General features: G+C 37.3%; 1 long non-coding RNA gene across 1 annotated transcript in view; it reads right to left on the reverse strand.

The window, feature by feature from the left end:
- Positions 1-477: 477 nt before the first annotated feature.
- LOC136693884 (uncharacterized) overlaps positions 478-21,731 on the reverse strand; it is a 29,953-nt gene continuing 8,699 nt past the window's right edge. The window contains exons 3-4 of the long non-coding RNA XR_010802123.1: positions 1,775-1,855; positions 478-1,257 (exon numbers count right to left, since the gene is read on the reverse strand). This is a non-coding gene — a long non-coding RNA (uncharacterized lncRNA). The remainder of the gene's footprint in view (positions 1,258-1,774; positions 1,856-21,731) is intronic.

A 21,731-nucleotide genomic window follows, 5' to 3' on the forward strand; every position in this document is an offset into this window, starting at 1 on the left:
TGTGGTTGGTTTATTCAGTGCCAAACGTGATATGTTTTGTATCTGTAACCATTAATAGATATATATATATATGTCAAGGCGTACAGTGGAGCCCTTTTGTCAGTGTTACTTTTGGCCTACTTCACTTGTCACAGAGTCTTGCCTGACTTTCTTAGACCATGTCCCTCTCACCTTCAAGGGCTGCGAAGAAAACCCTCCAGCAGTGAGGGCCTAACATAAGCATAGACTAAAGTCCTAACTTTAACAGAGACTTTATGAAGTGCCCTTTGGAATGACATTGCAAGAAGCATTGTACAAATAGAATTGAGTACAATTGAATTGAATTGCACCCATTCGAGGGCTGCGGTGGAGTCCGTACGGACTCATTCCAGTCACAGCGCATGAGTTACTACCATGATAAAGCACATACAGCACACCAGGGAGATTTAACCAGCTTGTGACATGGGAAAGGAGGCTGAAACTTACACCATTCCCTCTCTCTCTCTCTCTCTCTCTCTCACACACACACACACACACACACACACTTATACAGAGACAAATGCTTTATGTCCAGTTCAGAGATTTGGTCTGTTTATGTCTATAGAAGGCCATTACACAATGACAGCATTTAATACCACCAGGGGTCCTCTGCAGATACACTTATTCCAACCTGTGTTTCTGTGTGTGTGTATTTTTATATATGTATATAATAGATAGTTAAGAAGGTCTCCTTTAAAGTTACTATTTTTTGGAGATTTTTCATTGGACAGTGACAATAAATATTAACATTAGTGCTGTCAGAACACAATTATCGAGTTAACGTGTTAATGCACACAGAAATTTTACATACAATTATTTTTAAGCTACTTAATCATTTATCAGTGTTCCTCAGTGGCGCAGTGAGCTACACATGTGAAAACCCCTACCTTTCTGTATCGCACAGAGGTCAGTTTGAGACCTGAATGTGTTCAATGTACATTTTTTTATGGGTGGCACGGTGGAGCAGCAGGTTAGTGTCACAGTCACACAGCTCCAGGGACCTGGCGGTTCTGGGTTCAAGTCCCACTCTGGGTGAGGAATTCCCTGTGTCCGCGTGGGTTTTCTCCGGGTGCTCTGGTTTCCTCCCACAGTCCAAAAACACACATTGGTAAGTGGAATGGCGACTCATAAGTGTCCGTATGTGTGTGTGTGTCACCCTGTGAAGGATGTGTTCCAGAGTGTATTCCTGCCTTGCGCCCAATGATCCCGGGTAGGCTCCGGACCCATCGAGACCCTGAACTGGATAAGCGGTTAAAGACAATGAGTGAGAGAGTAATCTTTTATCAAATTTTAACAGAGCCTAGTGACGTATTAGTGGTTCTATTTAGTGATGAAAACACAACGTTGCTACTGTTGAGTTCAGAAGGTAGATGACATTTATGCTGAAATATAGCTAATACATAACTAACTCTGACTCTTACCATTCCTTCCTTCTCTCCCTCCCCTTCTCTCTCTGTCACACACAAACACAAATTGGTTCTGCTCTACTTCTAGTAAATCATGTTCACTCTTAATTTTTCTACATTAAAGTTCCAGGTAAATTTGTGAGGAAGACCAAAATGTCCTCACAATACCAAAAAACTTTTAATGATAAAATTTTATCCCTGTTATATGCTGGAAGTGCCCCTATGTACTAGGAATTATTTGTTGAGTTGTACTGAAAAACAGCAGCAAAATGTGCAAATTCACCCTACAATTAATAAACATAAAAAAGGAACCTCCTGGTGTCAGGAAGCAAGTATTAGTGGCTTCTTACCAGTTTATTTGAGTGATCCAAATGAAATTCTTTGCAGATGCCAGAGATGGCCCCTGAGGAGGTACTTATGGACTTCAGATGCTGTGGAAAGAAATTATATGAAAATCTTTATCTGGGACAGATGTGTTTATTCATTCATTGATTCATTGCCTGTAACCACTTATCTATTTCAGGGTCGCAGTGGGTCCGGAGCCTACCCAGAATAAATACACACGTTAAAATTAATAATAATAAATTTAAACAGTAGTGATTTTATGTACGGCATTGTGTTTGTTTAACGATTTCTGAACCTCTCCTGAGAAAAAACGAGGATTAATTTTAGAGATTATCCAGGAGGTCGGCTCAATCAACTCTTCATTAAATTAAATCATGAGCGCTGCTGAAGGATTTGAACAAATCTACTGAATGACTGGAGGCATAGAAGTGAAATCTGGAGCTAAATCTGTGTTTTCATAGAACGTTCATTACATCACAATTTTTTAAAAATAGGAAATTCTCTTAGGAGTGATTTATTTTGAATGTATACTGTTATAAACATAACATTGCTTTGATGAATACTTTTTTTGTGTGTCTGCACGTTTTTGCACAAGTCTGTATATGTTAATAATATGTTGATCATTTAAATAAACTGGCACTAAGGTTTTCACCTGACATCTAAATGGTCTTAGCTGAAGAGCACTATTAGTCTCCAGTGACAGTGCTTTCCCTTTGCTTTCTGCCAGAGCTCCATCTTTCTTTCCTGCCATCTTATCTCTCACTCTTCTTCACTTTCTCTCCCCCCCTCTCACACTATCTCTCTCTCTGCTTCTGTTTCACTCTTCCATTGTGGTTGCTGTGTTATGGCTGAAGTAAAGGGCTGCCCGCAGTGGGAGAGATCCTAATTAACAGCCTTTTTCATTGGAGTGTGGCTTTTCTGCCGCCGCTCTTTTTGCGAGCGCTTGTTTTATGGCTGCGCTGGGGAGCCCCGTCCGGGGATTTGGAGAGGGATAATTGCCTTTGCCGCAGGCTGCAGTAATCTGCTGGGCTAATTCATTATTTTAATAAGTTAGCTTCTCCTAGGGGGCGAGCGGCTGGGCGTCGCGCCTCACAGCCCTGACAGTGGGCCCTCGTTACCGCGGCACTCTCTGCACGGCGACGCCTGCGCGGGGTTAATAACAGTTATTAGCCCCTCTCCTCGGCCCCTAATTTCTCCTTTAACTGGGAGCATTCAGACCGCAGCCTTCGTTCAGCGACTCATCATCAGACCCACCGACTCAACCTGGAGAAAATCCTCTTCCTGGGGCTCCAAGAGGAGAGGACAGAGGGGAGCATTAGGGGTGGGAGATAGAATAAAAATATCCTATCATGATTAGTGATGCATCAGAATCAAAATTCTTGGCAAAACACAAATTCAGTATATCCTAAGGGCATAGAGGGGGAGGGGAAAACAATGAGTCCTATTTTGTACCAAAGGTAAAGCAAGCTTCTTACAGTGCAGAAGTTCTATATCCATTCCACCATAAATGGTTCAGAAAAAAACAAAACTCCTGTGACATTCCAGATGTGTATTTTGTTGTGCCCAAAATGTGTTTTCCTTTGATACTTAAAGGGATGTTCACTGTCCACAACATCAAAAAACAAAGCTTTTCATTTTTAAACCAATTATTTTATTCAATATTTCATACTCTTCACTAAACTACATCCTAATAAAATAGTTTAATTATACTCTCTTTAAAAATAAAACATGCCATTGCCCAGTGTTCTTTACCTGAAGATATCCAAATGCTTATGCTGTCAATTAGTAAGAACTAAAGTGTTTGTGTTATTCCACTCAGTGTTGATGGCTTAATATAGATGATGAGTTACAAAACATTTTGGCTCATCAGCTATATTAACTATATTCATTGGCCCTCATTCATCAAAGTTGTTTACGGTCATCAAACTAGAGCAAATTTCACTGTTTGACAGTTTTGCTATTCAGTGCATCTTAGGCGTATCGCTGTAATCAAGTTCATGAGTGCATGTAAATATAAACAACCTGTAAAAATGCTTGATTTTTGTAAAAAAAAAACTTATTTCATCAATATTAATAAAAAAACAACAATCTACTAATACATTTTGCACATGGCAATCCAAATGTACATCATTTTTACCTGTACACTAATATTAACATTTGCTGCTTTGAACAGATTTTTATTTAAACTGACCTATGAACACCTCTCATATGTTCTCGGATATGTCCAGAAAGAGCACAGAGCTCCAAATAATGTTAAATAAATAAAAAAAGAGGAATGTGCACCGTATGTATGTGTTTCTGTGGCTGTGTTTAGCTCAACACGAGGTGCATTGGCTACTTTTCTCCACTGTTCTTGAGCTCCTCAGGACGGCTCAGAACTTGGCAACATTGACACATATAAGTTTCCAAGAATCAGGAACTAAACTAATTCAAGAATCAGAATTCTTTTGTTGAAAATGTGAGTCCAGATATTCTCTAAAATGTGGACTCCAGTCAGATCAAGAACCTGATGGAGCCACTTCCATGGGTATTTTAGGAGAGGATGATTTAGGAGAGGGATTTTTACAATGGTAAAAGCATATCGTTTATCACTGTGACAATAAAATAGCATCATATTGCCCATCTCTAGAGAGAACAGACCTCCCTGAGATCACCCTCCACCATCACATCTCCCTTTACCTAGCCCCCCAACACCGGCTTGTCCTCAACGTTTGTTTTGCTGTTTTTTTTTCCTCCCATGCGTCCAAATTTCATTTTGGGTAAAATATTCATCCGCAGCGGCAGGCAGATCAATCCGATTTATCCAAACAAGCGCTTACTCCATGGGCTTTGCGTAACTAATGGCTTCATTTTAGAGACAATCTTCTGTCTGGCTTGCTAATGGACTGCTCAGCGCGTGTGTCCAGGTTTGATGAGCGCAATTCATATGGACATTTTACACAGCTCCTGATTAAAAGGCATGTCATTTAACCAGGGAGGGAATGCAGACGAGGACCTGATGCATAAAAGTATTGGAAAAATCCAATAGTGGAGATGATGGTCACTGCTGGGCATTTGATAGGCTCTGCAGTTAAAATCCAATTAGAGACACAGCTCCAAAGTGGTTAAACGGCTTTCCGCACAGCCTCGGATACATTATTCCAACTCCAAGCAGGAAAAAAAATGCCTAAATGAAACGGTTGATGGACATTGATTGTGCAGTATAATGTCCACTCAAACTGTGCAGCCAAGTATCCAACAAAGATTGTGACCTGATCAATCTCCTGAGGAAAAAACAAGTTTCATCACGTTTTCAACCAAAATACCTTTAGGTAACATTTAGGGAAATATTACAGAACTTTCAGCAGGCCTCGGGCAGTCACGTATCTGTGCTCTATGGTGCACAAAAGCACACCACTAAAGAAACATTTTTGTTGGTGAAGTGCCTCTACAGAATAGAAACTTTCTGTAATACTCAAATAAAAATATGTACATACATGCCAGCTTAAATATAAACATAGAATTTACGATGTATTTACATGTATTTCCAGTAAAGTATGGCTGTTACTGGTGAGATAAATTGTGAGTATATAAAATGCTTTTATGTAAGACACCATTTAAAAAACTAAAAAATGTATTCAATGTTTTTTTTGACCAACTTGACTGTATTTTGTAAATATATAAATTGTAAATATGATGCCTGCAATAGACTGTAAAATATTTGGTATTGAGTCAAGTTTACACCAGTGATACATCCTCTTTCCTCTTAATTACACTTATTAATCGTTTGGAAACTAAAGATACCAATTGTTGCAGTTTTGTAAGTGGAAGTTTCCACATTGAAGCTTCACCACGGTGTCTTGTCACCCTTGTCTAATTCTCCTCTGCAGGATGCACCACAGGATACAGGTCTGGCCAGTCCTCAGCGTCTACAAAACCAAGCTGTTGTAGCATGTGCAGACTGAGACCTGGCATTGTTTTGCTGAAATAATCATGGATCAGGAAATGACCCCACCTTGATGGCACCATATGTCTCAAAATGATGTCATTAATCTTCACAAATATGCAAGTCACCAATACACTCTCATACCATGACAAATGTTGCACCTATCACTGAACGCCTAGATTAAAGCAAAAATGTAAGCTATACATAGACTTATATGTGTATGGTTTAATACAGCTATTTATTTGTATTCCCCCCATTTTCCAACTTAATAGCAGCCCTGATTCTGACTGGAAAATGCACAATAATAAAGGATGAATCTTTATTTGTGAAGATTAATGTGTGTTTTTCTGTGCTGTTCTTGAATGCTTCCTCTATGCAGCAACTGTTACTCAGGAGGCAGTAGACTGGCAGTGCACAGAGTGCTGAATGGACCATGGCACTTTCAGTGCTCCATGCCCAGGGCTTGGGTCATGTTCCCCTCGGTAGGCTCAATGGCCTCGCTGTCATCAACCAGGACTCTGCCAGGTTGCGTATTAGACACAGAGCTGCTGGATATTAAAGCTGCTCTATCTTTCTATCTGACTTCAACTCTGATGGACATAGTCTGAGCTAGGCCCTCAGTCTGTGATTAAAGAGCCTCAGCTAGAATGAAATGATGAAAGATTCCACTCACTAAGTATATATTTAAGCCAGTGCTGTCAACCTACCATATAGGAAACTCTTACAATCTGATTAGTGTACAAAAAAGTAGCCTCTGAAACCTGTTGTGATTAAAAAATGTCAATTTTCTTCTGGACACACACACACACATACACACACACACACACACACACACACACACACACACACACACATATATATATATATATATATATATATATATATATTGTAATTCATTCTGGTGCACTAACATGAATATTTCTAGATTCTTTGTTTTTTTTATCCCCAGTGACAGTAAATGGGTAAAAAAACAATGTGTCTCAGTCCCATATGCTAGGCTTTCTCTCTCTGCTGATGACAGAGAAATGACATCTGGAGTTTGTTAGACACTGTAGAGAACTCCAAATGTTGAAGATCATGAACTGAGATGAGGATATTGTTCTATTCCTGCACCATAGGTGGGTAATACTGAATAATTTAGTTTCAGATTACTTAAAGTAGAACGTCTCCAAATTCAGGAGATGGCTAATTTGAATTACAAATAAGTTTCTGTGGTAATTTAAACAGTGAATAAAAACTTGGCTGGAAACAATTTTCAGCCAAGTACAAACATTCGTTTTTTTCCCTCAAACATACTGTTCCACCTTAAAAGACACAGAGCTTCTGAACACAAAGAAACCAGAGAGAACACTGTTTCTCTACAATCATAGACGTCCCCTTTAATTATGATTAGAATATATGTAGATATTTACAGAAGGCTTTACGTCAGGCAGTCACTAGTGTTAAGTTCAAACTTTTCAAAGGTTTTGAATTCATCTGCTCAAGGGTAAAAAATAGGACAATCACTAATTATATTGTAATAAATTATGCCACAATAACATTTTGTAAGTATATAGTGTATGTAATCAGTAAAAACATATAAGCAAACCACTGCATACTGATAGCAAAAGTGGGGTTACTATGATCCACAACAATTTTATTAATGGTAAATAAAAATTTTAATATATTAATTAATTAATTCATATTCTGTAACCGCTTATCCAGTCATGGTGAGTCAGGAGACCACTCAGAATCGCTGGGCACAAGGGGGGAACACACCCTGGAGGGGGCGCTAGTCCTTCGTAGGGTGACAAACACTCACATATTCACTCACACCTACGGACACTTTAGAATAGCCAATCTACTAACCAATGTGTGGTTTTGAACCATGGGAGGAAACTGGTGCACCTGGAGGAAACCCACACGGACACAAGAAGAACACACCAAACTCCTCACAGACAGTCACCCGGAGCAGGGCTTGAACCCACAACCCCAGAACCCTGGAGCTGTGTGACAGTGACACTACTGTTTGTGCCATCGTGCCACCCAGGCTTATATAACATTTGTAATACTCTCTTTAGAAAGCAAAACCACAAAAATGCTGTAGAACACTCTTAAGCCAGAACATTTACAGTACAGAGAGCAGCAGTCAATTTTACAGCTGAAACGTGATTAAAAAATGTATATTATTAATTATAACATTTTTGGGGAAGTAATACTGTTAACTCTCTTTCGGATCTGAACACAAAGGGCTTAGGGTTCAGCCTCTGTATAAAGTTAAATAAATAACCTGGGAACACATGATATTTGAGAAAGGAATAAATGCTACACCAGTGTTAATGTGGAAAGTTGGTTTCCAAATGAAGTCATACAGGCCACCGTATCCTCATGACTGATTACTCAATGTTTGTTCAAGCCTTAAAAATGTCTATGAATGAGTTTACACTGGCATAGATGTGAATCTGGAAGTTCAGTCATTGGCTCTAAAACAGTGGATGTGCTCCATAAAACCCCACGCGTGATATCAATAAGCTAGTACACCATTAACCAGTTAATGTCCACAGTGGGCAGCCACATGTGGAGAGGGGGTAGTGCATGGGCCAGTGGGACAGCCTCAGGCTTGTTAGAGGCCATCGTTTTTCTAATCCGCACAATGCCATCTGTTATTTTAGTTGCTTGTTGACCCGGCTGCTATTGGCTGGATCAGTCTGACTACTCAGTGATAAAATGGCTGCTTGAGTTCATACATATGCATGTGAGAATAAGTACAGTATGGGTCATCTGATATAATGGAAACTACTGCTTTGTGATTTATTGTTTATATATGGTGTTATATCATACAACACAATATTTTTTGCTGCGCATGTCAGTTTATGGTTCCTCCAAATTTAACAATTTAAAATTAAACTGCATAAAATGAAATAGTTTAAGGTATTTATTAGGATAACTGGCATTAATTTGGATCATTTTGATTAACTTTTATGTGTAAAACTGTTTTACTTTTGTGCTATTACACAATAATTTTGCAAAACTGGATCCAAATTTGCAACATACATATTTGTAAAATGGGGCTGTCAAAGGAATGAAAATAAAAAACTCAAAATGACATCACTATACGATGATATATTCAAAAAATAAATATAACCACAAAAATAGTCACAAAAAATGTAATCCAAAAAAGTACAGTCCAAGACTGTACTGACCCTACTGAAAAGTCTTACTAAAAATATGCAAAAAAATGTTTTTCTTCTTCTGAGGGACATTTCAGTAACTTCAAAATTACTGAAGATAAAAGCTTAATATTTGTTTTTAAAAATGTTTGGGCTTTTTTAGACTACAAGCTTATCTCATATGTTGCTTTTATTAGCACCAAAAGAGGCTAATTGAATCATGGATGGTCTTATAGAGGGGTGTAAACTCTATCAAGCTCGCCACACACAACATTCTGCACACAGTAACCACACCCCCTTTGCCTTAATCCATTTTCATTAAGGAAAATCATTATGTGAAGCACAAACTTTTGAACAAATATTCATCACTGTCAGCCACAATGCACAGTGGGAGGACAAATATATTGAAAATCGCAGTTTTAAGCAAAAGTTGTTGTCCATATATACTTTAAAAGCAGTCAATTATTAACTCTTTAACATCACTACTAAGAATGTCAGAGTTATGGGTCAATAACCCAACAGTAAAATAAGCAGAATATATTGCACATTCAGAAAGTGCATGCGTATTCACTATGACTCACACTTGATGAGATGCATGTAAGAGTATCCTATATATAGTAAATGGCTGACTGCAGGTAATAGCTACTTTGCTGGCTAAGGGTTACATAGATAGAGAATAGAAAGGACCATAGTCATCTCTCGTTCACAACACAGGGCAAAAGGGGGACAGTTATTTTGGCTCAGCTGGTTTAGAGGTCATGTGATAAGGCAGCCATTTTGTTTTAGTGCCAATATCATTGAGCTTATCTACGTCACATTGCATAATGCACTCAAAGGCAACGAATTCCCCTCCACTACCAAAATAGCTTGTGGTGCATCGTTCTCATTCAGGCCAAAGGATCAATACCTTCATTCCCATTTCAGCCCAAGCAGCCTGTCCCAAAATAGTACAGCTTGCAAAACCCACGCGCCGTGTCAGCTAATCACAGTCCCAATGCTTTGGAAAGACATCTGTGCCATGCAGTCCAAGTCTAACAGTCCTGCCGACAAGCAAACTATACAGCAGCTTACCAAAGGTCATCTGGGTCTAAAATCTATCCATCCTGCCACCTTGGTCTAAATGAGTCCCTTATTTTGGACTCTGTTTGGAAAATAATTTGTTTAGAATGCTTAAAACAAAGCCAAAATGGAAAGTTTGTGAAATATCACCATATTTAACAACAAATCGCAGTCATAATGAAATATCATTTCTCCATCACAGGAGCTTAAAACTACAAGTTTAAAAGGAGACTTCTACTGATAAAACTGGAAGCAGGTGTGGCCTTAAGTTTAGAGAAGTGAGCTTGAGGCCAGACTGTCACAGATTCTATTCCCAGGATCAAGAGGAAAAAATACATTCACAGTGCCCTTGAGCAAGGCACCTAAACCCCTAACGGCTTCTCAGGCATCAAGATAGTTGGCAGCCCCCTGCTCTGGTTGTGTGTGTGTGTGTGTGTGTTCACTGCCCCTAGTGTGTGTGAAGAATTGCTCACTAGTGTGCATTTGTGTGTTCACTACCCCAGGTGGGTTAAATGCAGAGAAGCAATTTCCCTAAGGGGACTAATAAAGATGACTCTTCTTCTCTTCAAGATTTATGTTCAGGGGTGGTGATAGGAAGAAGAAATCAATAAAAAAATGAAAGTCTGTAAACAACACAAAATGTATTATTTTACTATCCTCTGTGTGTTTCTCATCACCCTCATTGTTTTTCCAAATGTAGTTGAAACCCTTCCATGTAATAATACCCTGACTCCCTGGTGACGTGATACTTAGTGTTATGCTAGTATGAGTGGATCAGACACAACAGTGCTGCTGGAGATTTTCAACCCCTCCGTGTCAATGTTGGACTTAGAAAAGTCGACTAACCTAAAATATCCAACCAACAGTGTCCTCTGGGCAGTTTCTAGAGGATGACCAACACAAACTTAAACAACAGATGGACTGTCTCTGCCTTTTCATCTATGTGGACCAACAAGGTAGATGTATCTATTAGAGCAGACAGTGTATGGGAACAATGTTAAATTCTCCTGCAGCACTGCTGTGTCTGATCCACTTGTACCAAGGCAACACACACTAACATTCCAACACCACGTCAGCGTCACTGCAGTGCTGAATGGTCCACCGGCCAAATGATACCTGCTCTGTGGTGGTCCTGACCTGTGAAGAACAGGGTGAAAGGAGGCAAATAAAATATGCAGAGCAGTAGATTGTAATTCTAAATTACAGAGTGTAGTCAAAGTGCTACTGTATGGTCAGTGGAGCTGAGATAATGGACAGTGAGTGTAGAAACAAGAAAATGTTCCTAATATTGTGGTTGATCAGTGTATGTTAACAGTAATAAAAGCCCCCCCCCCCCCCCACCCCCCCAACACACACACACACACACACACACACACCCCTCAAATCAGAGACCTTTATAAGGCAGCAATAAAAACCTACAAAGTTAATGAACGTCTACAGGGTCATTTGTTTATAATGTATAAATAGACACTTCCAAATTACTCTCTTTAACCCCCTCCTTTCTCTGATGTGTGTGCATGTGTTTGCTTTTCAATTGACATCAATGTATCTTGCAGTATGTAAGCTATTTTTTGCAGAGGAGGAAGGATGCCATAAAAGAAGTCTATTCTGTAAAGTTACAGTTTAACAGAACTTCTACAACATTAGCTATGAATATGACTCTTATTAAGTCTTGGAAGACAACCAATCTATTTTTATCAGTGGGAAAACAATCATGTTAAACACTGGAACATGTGAGCCATGTCAAAAACATTCCAGGAATCTCTGAACAGGTCATATGACCAGAGCAGGTCATAACAAAACACAATGGCATCCTTGACCCTCCAGGCAAACCTTATTCACACACTACCTTAGCGTGTGATTCTCTGGCAGGGAGCACAACTAAACAATGTTTACCAGCACAGCATGGCTGTGTTTGCATGCCTGCATAGACAGACAGACTGCAGTGTGTTACCTCTGAGGAGATGCATGGCTGGAATTGACAAGTGACACAAGCATGAGGAGTTGCACTTGATGCAAAGAAAGATAAACATGCTGGGACACACACACACACTCACGCACACACACACACACTCACAGCCACATGCAGTTTGGGCCAGAAGCCATAGCGGGCAGCATATGATGCCCTGAGGCTATAGAACAGTGGAGTAGGCATCAGTGAGTGCCCTGAAGGCCGCCACACACATGATACAAACACAAGGTGAACCCCTACTGTGCAGAGAAGCCACAGCACACTGAGTTTATTCCAGTAAACGCACAGCAGTTATCTTTTTAACTGTTAATGTAGATGCAGCTGTATTCCTGGAAGAAAATGATCTATTTTTCTATTAAAATGGACTAAATGTTTATAAAACGTACCATTTTTTATAACTAAAGGATAAAATCATACATTTCATTGTACCTCCATCACACACAGTAGTTTCAGATCTACTTTCTGTAATTCAAACTGACTTCTACAGGAAAAGGTTCCGGTAAATTCTTTTAGAACCTTTACGTTACAGGAAAGTTCTAACTGTAATGGTTCTAAATATAAAATGAGAATTCACTCACTTATCTTTTTCAGATATGGTTCTTTTAGGGAACCAAAAGTAGCTGTTCAATGGCATCAGTCAGGAGGACATGCTGTGATTTTTGTTTCAGAAGGGTCTATTTATTGCAGTTACAAATGCAATAAAAATTTCTTAATTTTTGATTTGCAATGGATGTTAGGAACCAGGGGTCATACAAACATAGGTATAGTCTTCATATGAGTAATGCATTTACAAACATACAGTTGTTATGTTTGTAAAACTGTTACAAATCCTTGCATGTACTGCTCCAGTAAAAACAAAATTACATTTTTAATGATGTATATTTCAGCCCAAATCCTTACTGCCTGCTTCTGAGCTAGTCTGAGTCTATATAAATTGCACTGGTGTAGTTCCTAAAGCCAGTCCTGTATCATTGTTAAGAGGAAAGAAGGTGCATCCCAGTGGGAGCTGGACCTTTATGGATGTCTGACCAGCCTCCATCACACAGTCCAGCTTGTCATAACACAGCGTCTAGTAGCACCATTTTCATTTATGTAAGCCACACTCAGGCCAGAGTGCATGTCTGTCTTCCTGCTGATCAAACCAGCCAGAGCCCTCTCTCCACACCTGATTCATAGATCCACACAAGACCCCCAGGGAGGGGTGATTAAACTGGAGCAAGCATGAGTCACTTTGGCACTGAAGTGCTCCACTAGCCCTTCTCTACCCACTCAGTGTGAAAATATAGAGGACAGAGTAGGCGGAGAACCTGGAAATAGAAAAGAGTGTAGTGTGACATGGGTGAACTATAGCGAAAATGTGTTACTAGGCTGAAGAACATAATACTGCAATGACACTGGATGTTGTAGTAAATCACGTCTTATTTCTGTAAATATGATTTTGTATTGACAGAAATTCATTTAAGCTCTCATATCTAAAATAACATTTTAAAATTATTATTATTATTATTATTATTATTGTTATTATTGGTATCATTATTCCCACATTTTTCAAACTCTAAGATCGAAATAACAACCATAACCCATTTCTCATTAGATTAATATCCAAAATGTTTACTTATTTTCTGGAAATTTAATTTTCTAAACACACTAAGTCACCAAGAGCTTTTCAGTTTAAATTTAAACTGAAACATGATAAGATATGACAACTTTCAAATATAAGTCATTACTTTGATATACTGAATCAAATCTGGGTAGAAAGAGCTTCCATTAAATTGTTTTCTTTGTAAAAACACTTAAAATCTAAACATCAGAATAAAAAACTTCATTAAATCTTTGCATTAGAACTCCTTTGGTGTATAAGGGGTTAAATGGGCTAATCTGTTGATCACATAAGATCTTGTCCTATGTCTTCAACATGATATGTATAACTCTCTGTGCTAATGCTATGCTGCAGTTTCTGAACAGAGAGGTAATTAAAGAATGTTTGAGTGGTATATAAATGCCTTGGTCTTATCTGTCTCCTTCACCAAGATATCATCTGACAGTCCAAACACAATTAAATGATGTTCCACATGAAAAGATTTGCATCCTAAGCTTTACATTAGACATGTTTCCTAAGATCTTTTTTTCCCCACTGATACTAATTTATTAACACCTGTTAAATTTGAACTGATAAAGATTATACATATATAAACAGAGATAGAGATAGATACAGAGAGAGAGAGAGACAGAGAGAGAAAGAAAGAGAGTGAGAGTGAGAGAGAGTGAATTACTAGCCCTCTCAGTAAAATCCTGCTTTAATTCAACCTGTTTCCTGCTTCAGTTTATACCCCAGGCCCCCCCACGGGGACTTTAACCATTTCTGCTGTATAATTTTAATCGGATGCTTTTTGTTAAATGTTTAACTTAAATTGGAGCCCTCATAAATATTCCGAATCACTCACTGAGTGTTTGATGAGGAAATGAGCCTCCTTCCCGCCGAGATTCCCCAGGCTACAAGATGAAAAAGAGAAAAAATTTCCTACAACTTAACACTTAGAAGTAGCCCTGTGAGCCTGGCTGGCCGAGAACATTCTGATGCAGAGAGAAGATTCAACACAGTAAGGGATGGCCGTGCACACAAATTGTGATTAAATATCTTTTCTGTAGCACCAGCATGTGTTGTAGACATTGCCCAATTGAGTCATCACTTTGAGCTTTGCAAAGTGAAGGATAGCTAGCAATGGTTGATAAGTGGCTAATTGAGTGGATATTAAATGATCTCAACTCGACAGTGTAATAGAACAACCTGTTCAAAGTTGCTTGCCAACAACAAAGAAAAATCACTAAGAATCTACACTTTTTAGTATATAGTATAGTATAGTATAGTGTAGCATAGTATAGTATAGTTTTTTGGTAACAAGTCACTGAGGAGAACCTCCATAAAGCTACACAACAGTTTATACACCTTTAATGACCATTGAAATACACTTACTCTAAACATTTATAAAGGCTTGTTGCAACAGACATGAGTTGTTTTCACAGAATGAATAAAAAATTACCAAGAAAAATCTTTCGTTTGCTAGCTTTTACTAAATAATTAGTCAGCAAGTATACCTGTGTTGTACTTTTGTGAGACTGGAGTTATTACCCCCAAACTTTAACTAGTTCTGCAGAAATTATTATATGGTATTATTGCTGTAAAATATTAATTCAGTCTCATTTTCTGCCTTGTGTTTTAGCTGTTATATCAGTAAATGTTCAGCGAAATTAGACAAACTTACACGGTAAGAGTTGTAAAATACAAATCAGTCCTTTCCATCCTATTACTGGGCTACTGCATTTCATATCAGACAATAACATCAGTTATTTAGGCTGTTGTAATGAGTGGGTGCGGTGAATAAAGCTGCTGCCTTTTACACAACAGACTACACTGCAAACTTGCCAGTGTTACACCAACACTGTTAGTGTTAAACGACCACTCTGAGCTTTAAAATAAATATTTAAAATCTGATTTGAATAATCATAAGTCATAGATCATTTTTTAAGTGAGTATTTTACAACGTATAATTTCTGCAGATCTACTGCATTGTTTTGGGGGGTAATAACCCTAATATCTCAAAACATATTTCAGATGCGATTACTGAGCAACAACAAGAAAATAAAACTTGTTACCATAATATTAATATATTGGTACCCACTTATTTCCAGTCTGTAAAGTGTTACTGGTGTGCTTGGGTTTTTGTACATTGTTTTAACATTTTGACTAAAAATAAAAATAAGATAAATAATTTAATCTTAACACATCTATGTTTTTGCATGATTACATATCCAATATTGCAGGTAAACCTCTTCAGACTTGTTCTTATTTAAGCTGAACTAAAATCACTGTCTTGCTTAAAAACTGAGCAAAGTGTTTAAAACAGTTTATTTTATAGCATAAACGCAATGCACTTTATCTTTTATGCCATGTGTCTGACTCTGCCTTATTCACTTGTTCCTGTTTATTCAAGCTGCCAAATAGCTTCATCAGCAGAGACTGGAAATAAATAAACAATACTCTCTCTCTCTCTCTCTCTCTCTCTCTCTCTCTCTCTCTCTCTCTCTCTCATCTGACAGGCAGACAGGGATATGAGTCTGTGCCATGTTCTGGGGTCATGACCTCAGTGTGGCAACCACACCAGGAAGTCTCAGTTACACGCTGCAGGAAGCCTTCAGTCAGCGAGCCGAGCGGGACATCTCGCCACCTCACACAACACACAGCATTTACATATGCAGCATTTCGGCAGCATCTCGGCCTCCACAGCCTCTGCAGCCATGCAGACAATCAGAATACAAATGTCACTCAGGGCACGGAGAGGGCAAACACAAACATGTGGGCAAACTCTTAATTTGGTCCCTTGGTGCGAAGAGAGTTCTCACAATGCACTGACTTTCCATCAGTGCCTCGAGTGCTCCATATGAACTGCAGCCAGGGTTTTCAGAGAAACACCTGCATGTATAAAACTATTACCCTGCAGCTGAAAGGTGATCTTTAAACCTACTGATAAACCAGAAACAACAATAATAAAAACTATTCAAAGATCATTATCAAATTAAACCACAGGTCATTCTCTTTTATTGTAATTATGCCACATTCTTATGTACATTATACAGTTTATACTAAAAAGAGGAATTACAAACCATTTGTTGTAATTCTACAGGGACACAAATCTAAATCCTGCTTAAACAATGATAAACCTATTTACATGGTACAGTAGTCTACTGTAAATAAAAGTAGTTCACAGGAAAAAAACATTTAAGTTATTTATAATAAAATTTCTATATATATAATTTTTTTAGCTTTACAACAGTAACCTTAGTATTTACTGTAGAAGCATCTGCATGTAGCAAGCTGACATAAAGACCCTGTATACAACTTTAATCCAATAAATCTTTTGGAAAACATGGTGAATAATTTGTCACGGTTTCCTAGCCCTCTGGTCTGTTTGTATGCTGGAAAAATATCTGGCATTTGTGCCCTGTCCCAGCTTTTCAAACTGGATACAAACAAATAGGCCCAGACAAAGAAACAAAACACATAACAGAGTTTCTGAAAGTGCACTGATGAGAGGGACACTGCTGAGTTCAAACACCAACAGTCGTTCTCTAGAATGGTATACAGATATTAAAACAAAAACTGTGTTAAAAATTATGGTAAGCTCCTCCCCAGTGCTGTTTTTCATTGGGTGAGTATGATCTGCTCCTAATTACTGTAAAATACATCATTTTAGATTTTTTTTTTTAACAAGATGCTTGTCTTGTCTGGGCTGGACAAACTTTCCAGAGTTCTCATTAAAAATAACAAATTCAAATTAGGTCAATGTGTTGTTTAAAAAAATAATAAAAAATAAAATAAAATAAAATAAATAAGCAAATATTTTTATGTATTTGTGAACAGTCAATATTTTTAATTATTTTACAGTAAATTTTCAGTCAGCTACATTGTCATAATCTAGTTGTGTAATGTAGTATTTAACCCCTTGAATGTTCAATAGTGACTCCAAACAAATTGTGTTGTGATGTAATTTTCCATTAAGTTGAAAGGATATTTTTGCCAATCTTCTCTAAAGCTTGTCTCGGCTAACAACATAAATGCACCCTTAGAAGAAACATGGCTCAGTCAAAAGTTCAAAACCATGAATGAAAATGATGTCTCTGTTGCAGCAAAATGTCTTCCAACTTTTCATGTAAAGAATTAACTAGATGTATTCCCAATTTATTTTACAATTAATACAAATTCTACTGGTTATGTCATCATGGAAGGCACACTCAATGTACAGAGCAGTTGACTTTTTCAAACTATGAATTGTACGTTTTTTTATGAATTGCAGCAGGACAACACAGAATTTTCATAAACTAAAGAAAATTAAGTTTTGTCTTATAAGGCCTCCTTTTTCTGCTCTCCATAGGACCACAGTTAGAACATATCAGTCACCTCTGTGTCCACTTCACTCTGAGTCTGAAGATGAAATGCTAAGTCTCTCTCTTTCATGCTGAGGTCACCCCCGCTGGTATCGCAAGCACAGCAGTCACATTGTGGCCCAATGCAGACAGATTGCTTATAATAACCGTTAGAGACCTTTCATTTTTCATTGTCAGCAAATTGCAGGATAATTTTGGCACCCTTTAAGGATACAACTCCACTAATAAGAGGATAAAAATAAACAAGCGAGTTGTGAAAGCTCTATATCGGGAGAGTCTAATCCTGTTTACAAGTCTGAACGCATCTCTTGCAATGATATTGAACGGCACCAACATGCTTAGATGTGACAATTTTCACTATTTTTAAAAGCGAGGTACACTTGACCCAAAAGCTTTTTGGTGCCAGTGAGGATAAGAGGATCAAACGTCATGATCCAAATTTCATTACAAAAGACTGTCTAAGAAGAACCAATTCACCTAATAGTGAAATAGAGCCATCTCTATTTACAGAAGACCATAAACACTATTCTTTTTTGTTTTGACTATTATTGATTACTAGTGTCAGGTAATTCAATGAAATGCTTTTTCTCCCTCAACTCACAGCACTTTACAACATTATTTCCAGAAGGAAGTGCAGTGTAGTAAAGATTTAAACACTGCATCAAAACAGCAACAATACAAAACTTTAAGAAATTGACTTCAACTGAATGGCATAAAACACACTGTCAGTCATTTTGCTGCATAGAGGATTTTATTACACAGTTAACTATATCATGATTAAAGGGTTGCAGGACTCAATTTTTCAGGCATAAACAAAGCCATTCATAGTAGAGAAACTTAACTGATTCAGAGTTTCTAAAGATCAGAGTTTGCAATATCTAGAATACAAATATTTAAGAATTACCATCCAGAATGACCAGAGAACCTACACATTTTTTAATTTTAATATGTAATTTTAATTATCTGAACATATATATATATATATATATATATATATATATATATATATATATATATTGTTTTATATATTTTTACTTGAGTCTTGAATAAAAACATTTAAAAACAAAGAATATTTTGTCCTCTGAAATCTCTGCCAATAATTATTTTTAAAAATATATGACTTAGACCAACACAGCATATCTCAAACATATTTTATACCTTATGCATTTACAGGCCTTAACCTCTTCAGATTCCTATTACCACTACTGAATAGGACTCAGCAAGATGTTCTTGAATGTATAATTTCACAACAAACCATTGTGGATAAACTGCTAATATCTTAATGGTTTTAAAATGGTGGATTTTCCCTTTAATACCATACTGTATAGAGATAAACTTTATTGTATATATTGCGGCACCTAAAGGGGTCCAAATAATTCCATTCACTAGACCAATAAAATCACAGTAAACTACTATAACCTGGCAATTAAGACCTCTAAATTAAACAAACCTATTTCAATGTTGTTTACTTTAAATCTGATGTGCTCAGCCCTTGGTCACAGCTGCTAAATTGGACAAGTGAGAACTGTAATGTGTTTAAACTCACGCATTCCTACTTTTCACCTGGACATTGTCTTAACCAGAATGAAATAAAAATGAAATGGCATTCATTTTTGTGTGTGTTATATACTTCCTTTCCTCTGCTCTCTTTATGTATCTAATATTTCTAATTTAGCACCGGCCAGGAAAAGTGACACAAGAAGCCATAAATTCCCTTCTAATTCCAAATAATTCCGATTACATGGACGAGTAGTTTTCAATCAGAAAGATAATCTTGGTGATAGATGGTGGGATAATTGGCTGTCTCGGCGACGTAAATATTGTGTCGTTCTATTAATCTTGCCGAATGAGGTGTCAACCTGTCACTCATTCGTCAAACTGAATTAGGAAATATAACGAATAAATAAATGCATGCAAGTCAGGCTTGTGGTACGAGAGATCGTGTATATATGAGAGAGAGAGAGAGAGAGAGAAAGAGAGAGAGAGAGAGAGAGAGGGTTCTAGTGTGTCACATACTTGACTGTTGCATCTTACTGTGACAATCTGTCGAACATATTGTGAGCATCTTGTAATAAGACAGATATGCTCACTTGATTAAAAAAAAATCTACATGTACAAATTTACATTCCTCAAGCTTAAAAATAAAACTGCAAACTATTCATGTATTCATTTGGAATGACAGAGTGATCCCCATAATGCCTTAATAACAAAGATGTCAGAAAAACAAATATTACTGTATTGTAACTATAAAAAGAAGTTCTAAAATTATACATTAATTTCTTTAACTTGTGCTTATTCATAATGATATGAATATAGATATTTTCCCAATAGATCACTTATTAATATAAATATCCTAATATGTTTTTTTTTTATTAATAAATGAAGCATACAGTAAAATCCCCCATCGGAGCATGTCCTCTGCATGTATGCATCTGCCCACTCAGTAACCTGTGAGCATGAGAGAAAAAGTGAATCAAGAACTGACACCTTCTTAATCTAATTCATAAAGACCATAATTAATGACCTCCAGCCAGATGAGCACCCCATTTTAACATGGCAACTAAAAAGGCCCCTGCTATAAGAATAAGAATGAAGTTTTCATTGAATTCAGAATGAAATCTCAAATATCAGTAATTTAAAGGAAAAGGTCAGCCCTAATAGAGTCCCTCCTTGCTTTTTAATGGCCCATATTTCTCTTTAAGGTCCTCACCTGGCACGGCTGCGCTCGTAGCTAATTGTGGGCAATTAATGAATGCAGCATCAGGTGTTGGTAAAGGCAAACAAAGGCTGCAGAGAAGGCGAGCAGCACCGTGCCCTTCGACATCATCATTAGCCACCATCAGGTGAGCAAGCGCACGGCTGACGCGTGACAGATTACATTTTCCTCAGACGACAGGCCGCAGATTTATCTGCGTTATAAAGTAAGAGCAGCCCATGGCTTTCAATCACCAGAAAGGGAAATTAGATTAACGAGCTAATGATCACAACAAGACACAGAGAAAAACCAATATGATGGCCATTATGTGCCTCTGCGTGGTGTTGGTGAGCTGATATTCAGCTGAAGAAATCCTTAATTTTCATTTTAAAGACTTATAACATAGACCTGCATTTCTTTGTTTTCTGTAAGTAAAACAATTTCTTCATCCATACACTCAATATATGAAACAGCAGCAGAAAATCTGGTTTGAATTTAATGTTTTTGTGATTTCACATTATATATCGGCTAATCCTGCAATTGCTATATATAGCCATATGCAAATGCCATATATAACCACCCACACATGTTATTAGGATAATAATAATAATAAACAGCATTACTGGATTAACACAAATAATACAGACAATTATATATATATATATATATATATATATATATAAATAATAATCCTAAGCCAGTGCTATGAAGCATTTTATTAATGGACAGTGATATATGAATGTACTTATTATGAAATACATGTATTATTATTATTATTAATTATAGACTAATTATTATTACATATTATACTAGTATACACATATTATAAAGGCTGCTGTGTTTTAATGAAGTAGTAAAGCAAAAACATATGTAAATCTATGTAAGATTTTGATATGAATGGGAATATGTTGTGTCTTAAAGGCACTAATAACTTTCTGTCCAAACACGGCCATGTACGATTACTATGACTGTTTTCTGTATAAAAAATACTTGCAAATCTCTTAAATAGACTTTAGGGAAAAAGAATCAATAAAAAATAAATGGCAGGATACGGTCCCTTTAAATTGCACACCCTACTCCAGTGAGCATTTAATTTAAAGAGTATACGCACTGGAGGGGCATGTCAGCTCTCAGTCAAATGAATCTTGGTTTTAGAGGCAGAACCCAATCCTAGCTTCTTTTAGTTTGCATATGTTATGGCCCTTCTCCTCTCCTTATT

The sequence above is a fragment of the Hoplias malabaricus genome, chromosome 1 (genome assembly GCF_029633855.1).
Source record: "Hoplias malabaricus isolate fHopMal1 chromosome 1, fHopMal1.hap1, whole genome shotgun sequence".
Classification (NCBI taxonomy): Eukaryota; Metazoa; Chordata; class Actinopteri; order Characiformes; family Erythrinidae; genus Hoplias; species Hoplias malabaricus.